The sequence below is a fragment of the Schistocerca gregaria genome, unplaced genomic scaffold (genome assembly GCF_023897955.1).
Source record: "Schistocerca gregaria isolate iqSchGreg1 unplaced genomic scaffold, iqSchGreg1.2 ptg000652l, whole genome shotgun sequence".
Taxonomy (NCBI): Eukaryota; Metazoa; Arthropoda; class Insecta; order Orthoptera; family Acrididae; genus Schistocerca; species Schistocerca gregaria.
This window is the reverse complement of record NW_026062036.1, coordinates 15,001-20,000: the sequence shown is the minus strand read 5'-3', so window position 1 is coordinate 20,000 and position 5,000 is coordinate 15,001. Positions and strand designations below refer to the sequence as shown.

At 53.6% G+C, this 5,000-nt stretch overlaps 1 non-coding gene across 1 annotated transcript in view; it reads right to left on the bottom strand.

Annotated features, from left to right (window-relative positions):
- Positions 1-1,508, bottom strand: part of LOC126318072 (small subunit ribosomal RNA) — a 1,893-nt gene extending 385 nt beyond the window's left edge. The window contains exon 1 of the ribosomal RNA XR_007557155.1: positions 1-1,508. This exon is cut by the window's left edge and continues 385 nt beyond it. This is a non-coding gene — a ribosomal RNA (small subunit ribosomal RNA).
- Between the last annotated feature and the right edge of the window lie 3,492 nt (positions 1,509-5,000).

Sequence of the window (5,000 nt, the reverse complement as noted above, 5' to 3'; positions counted from 1 at the left end):
CAATCTCGTGCGGCTAGAAGCCGCCTGTCCCTCTAAGAAGAAAAGTAATCGCTGACAGCACGAAGGATGTCACGCGACTAGTTAGCAGGCTAGAGTCTCGTTCGTTATCGGAATTAACCAGACAAATCGCTCCACCAACTAAGAACGGCCATGCACCACCACCCACCGAATCAAGAAAGAGCTATCAATCTGTCAATCCTTCCGGTGTCCGGGCCTGGTGAGGTTTCCCGTGTTGAGTCAAATTAAGCCGCAGGCTCCACTCCTGGTGGTGCCCTTCCGTCAATTCCTTTAAGTTTCAGCTTTGCAACCATACTTCCCCCGGAACCCAAAAGCTTTGGTTTCCCGGAGGCTGCCCGCCGAGTCATCGGAGGAACTGCGGCGGATCGCTGGCTGGCATCGTTTATGGTTAGAACTAGGGCGGTATCTGATCGCCTTCGAACCTCTAACTTTCGTTCTTGATTAATGAAAACATACTTGGCAAATGCTTTCGCTTCTGTTCGTCTTGCGACGATCCAAGAATTTCACCTCTAACGTCGCAATACGAATGCCCCCGCCTGGCCCTATTAATCATTACCTCGGGTTCCGAAAACCAACAAAATAGAACCGAGGTCCTATTCCATTATTCCATGCACACAGTATTCAGGCGGGCTTGCCTGCTTTAAGCACTCTAATTTGTTCAAAGTAAACGTGCCGGCCCACCGAGACACTCAACTAAGAGCACCCTGGTAGGATTTCAACGGGGTCCGCCTCGGGACGCGCAAGCACGCCTTCGGCTCGCCCCACCGGCAGGACGTCCCACGATACATGCCAGTTAAACACCGACGGGCGGTGAACCAACAGCGCGGGACACAAATCCAACTACGAGCTTTTTAACCGCAACAACTTTAATATACGCTATTGGAGCTGGAATTACCGCGGCTGCTGGCACCAGACTTGCCCTCCAATAGATACTCGTTAAAGGATTTAAAGTGTACTCATTCCGATTACGGGGCCTCGGATGAGTCCCGTATCGTTATTTTTCGTCACTACCTCCCCGTGCCGGGAGTGGGTAATTTGCGCGCCTGCTGCCTTCCTTGGATGTGGTAGCCGTTTCTCAGGCTCCCTCTCCGGAATCGAACCCTGATTCCCCGTTACCCGTTACAACCATGGTAGGCGCAGAACCTACCATCGACAGTTGATAAGGCAGACATTTGAAAGATGCGTCGCCGGTACGAGGACCGTGCGATCAGCCCAAAGTTATTCAGAGTCACCAAGGCAAACGGACCAGACGAGCCAATCCGATTGGTTTTGATCTAATAAAAGCGTCCCTTCCATCTCTGGTCGGGACTCTGTTTGCATGTATTAGCTCTAGAATTACCACAGTTATCCAAGTAACGTGGGTACGATCTAAGGAACCATAACTGATTTAATGAGCCATTCGCGGTTTCACCTTAATGCGGCTTGTACTGAGACATGCATGGCTTAATCTTTGAGACAAGCATATGACTACTGGCAGGATCAACCAGGGAGCTGCGTCAACGAGAGCTGAGCAGCCGGCCGCCCGGGAGTGTGTCCCGAGGGCCCGCGCGAACACGCAAGCGTCCGCTCAATTATTCTGCAAACAGGAGGAGGCTGAGCTCCCCTGCACGATACACCTCGAAACCCTCTCAGGTCCCGGCGGCGCGCAGCGCCGTCCTAAGTACTTGGTCGGGTTCGAGAGAGGCGCAATCGCCCGGAGATAGGCGAGTAGACGCTTTCAGTGCGAACACCCGTGCTCCCAACTGAGCTTGCCGCTGCCGACAGAGGCCCGGGAGCGTGCTGTCGTGGCATTGCCGGCGGGAAACAACACGCGCCACCTACGGTGACCGGCAGCTCCAACCCCAGCGCCACAGAAGGGCAAAGCCCCACTTGGGTGCAGAAGCGAACTCTCCCAGCACAGCGCACGCGCCAACACGTCCGCAGAGCTGCGATACAAACCACCTGCGAGAACCGCTGGGGGCGACCGAGCAGCAGACGGCGTCGCGACGCCGAGTGCCGGGCGGCGGCGCATCCTCAACGCACACAGTCCGCAATCGGACCAGCACACTGCAGATGTCCACCGCGCTTCGCACCGGGCTCGGCAGAACCCACTTTGGCCGCCTGGCGCCGCGCGCAGGGTGCGCCGGCGCATAGCTGGGACGCCAGCCGGGCCCGTCGGCCGGCGCTCCTGCCACTGGGCGCCCCCCACCAGCCGGCTGTAGTGCGTGCGCTCACGCAGCGCGCGGCCAGCACGCCGGGCGGCCCCCCCTCACCGGCCGGGGACTGTCCCGCCAAGCCACAGCCTCGTATCGCTTCATACCCACATGGCCAACTCAGGTTCGGGGGCATGGCGGGTACCGCCGAAACAACCGGTTCACAGATGTACCGATCGTCGCTATCACCGATGCACCTGCAGCGCGAACAACCGCTCAACAACTGATTTCCAGTTCATTTGCGGATCTTTGGCAGCAAACGTATACGTCAATCTACATTTGCGAAATCTACGATTCTGGCATGCCTGCATGTTATGTGTCACGACACGCTACATCAGCCCACATACACACTGCGGCATGTACACGAGAGAACACGTGGAAGATGGTCCGCGCACGTGTGCAATGTCCCTTGCGCGGTCGACTGTCAACCGGCCTCTGTAGCATGTCGCAGATGTGGAACGCGGTCCACCGTGCTATCATGTTGTGTGGGGCAATACGATTAAATAGGAAAACCCTCGTCGCTACATCAACAGACGGCTCACGCTGATTCCCGGCAGAGGGAGGAGGGGGGGGGGGGCCAACATGCAATACTTTCGTCCGTACCTACTTACCACATGTCTGTACGGCGTACAACAGTGCAATCTCGCTGTAATGGGGAGACGAGACAAGTAGCATCGTGCACAACATATGGCCCTTATGATTCGCCATTGTAGGGCGCAGCCGGTGTACGGTCAAGCATGTGCCACATTATGTCACTCAGTACGTAACGACGGATGATCAGTGTGGGTTACGCGTACATCAGCGGACAGTCCACACAGGCCGTACCACAACGTACACTGACTGCATCGACAACCGAATGCAACTGAACAGCTGCAAGGCTCATTTCACAAACAAACGCCTGACCGACCAGCTTGGAAGGGCAGGAGGGGAGGGCGATATTCGTTCTGTAGCGGTACACCCTTCCAGTGGTTAGCGGGACTGTGTAGAAAGTACGCAACACTCGAAAGACCTTTATGTGAGGGTACGCACCATGGCATCAAGAAATACACATGACACCAGAGGATCCAAGCAGTGAACTATGTTCAGAGGGTTGCTGTTAGGCAAAGCTACATTCCTGTGACGTTACATGTGACAGTTAAGGTGCAGTGTAAGTTAGGTTAAGGTGCAGTGTAAGTTAGGTTAAGGTGCAGTGTAAGTTAGGTTAAGGTGCAGTGTAAGTTAGGTTAAGGTGCAGTGTAAGTTAGGTTAAGGTGCAGTGTAAGTTAGGTTAAGGTGCAGTGTAAGTTAGGTTAAGGTGCAGTGTAAGTTAGGTTAAGGTGCAGTGTAAGTTAGGTTAAGGTGCAGTGTAAGTTAGGTTAAGGTGCAGTGTAAGTTAGGTTAAGGTGCAGTGTAAGTTAGGTTAAGGTGCAGTGTAAGTTAGGTTAAGGTGCAGTGTAACATAGGTTAAGGTGCAGTGTAACTTAGGTTAAGGTGCAGTGTAACTTAGGTTAAGGTGCAGTGTAACTTAGGTTAAGGTGCAGTGTAACTTAGGTTAAGGTGCAGTGTAACTTAGGTTAAGGTGCAGTGTAAGTTAGGTTAAGGTGCAGTGTAACTTAGGTTAAGGTGCAGTGTAACTTAGGTTAAGGTGCAGTGTAAGTTAGGTTAAGGTGCAGTGTAACTTAGGTTAAGGTGCAGCGTAAGTTAGGTTAAGGTGCAGCGTAACTTAGGTTAAGGTGCAGCGTAACTTAGGTTAAGGTGCAGCGTAACTTAGGTTAAGGTGCAGCGTAACTTAGGTTAAGGTGCAGCGTAACTTAGGTTAAGGTGCAGCGTAACTTAGGTTAAGGTGCAGCGTGGGTTAGGTTAGGGGCCAACGTGGGTTAGGTTAGGGGCCAACGTGGGTTAGGTTAGGGGCCAACGTGGGTTAGGTTAGGGGCCAACGTGGGTTAGGTTAGGGGCCAACGTGGGTTAGGTTAGGGGCCAACGTGGGTTAGGTTAGGGGCCAACGTGGGTTAGGTTAGGGGCCAACGTGGGTTAGGTTAGGGGCCAACGTGGGTTAGGTTAGGGGCCAACGTGGGTTAGGTTAGGGGCCAACGTGGGTTAGGTTAGGGGCCAACGTGGGTTAGGTTAGGGGCCAACGTGGGTTAGGTTAGGGGCCAACGTGGGTTAGGTTAGGGGCCAACGTGGGTTAGGTTAAGGGCCAACGTGGGTTAGGTTAAGGGCCAACGTGGGTTAGGTTAAGGGCCAACGTGGGTTAGGTTAAGGGCCAACGTGGGTTAGGTTAAGGGCCAACGTGGGTTAGGTTAAGGGCCAACGTGGGTTAGGTTAAGGGCCAACGTGGGTTAGGTTAAGGGCCAACGTGGGTTAGGTTAAGGGCCAACGTGGGTTAGGTTAAGGGCCAACGTGGGTTAGGTTAAGGGCCAACGTGGGTTAGGTTAAGGGCCAACGTGGGTTAGGTTGCCAGAGATGTGTCAAATCAGGATGTACGTTTGGCTGGTGTCAGGTGGTGGGTTGGTTCGATGCCTTTATAAGGGGTGTGGCCAAAGGGTATTTTATTACTTGTACCTTTTGTGTTGTGGCGTGGCGTTGCGTCCTGTGTTGATACTGGGTGGACCACTGTGGGTGTTGCTGGCTGATTTGAGCTGCGTTGTTTGCGGGTGATGTGAGACATTCTGTCTTATTAGTGGACGTGACGTTCCTCTTGTCGTTGTTTGGATAGTGTCCTGTGGCAGCGAGGATAAAATGGATGTTGTTGAACGATAGTGCTTTGGTGCTTTCGCTTTGTTACACACAGAGTGGACTGTGAGATAGGGT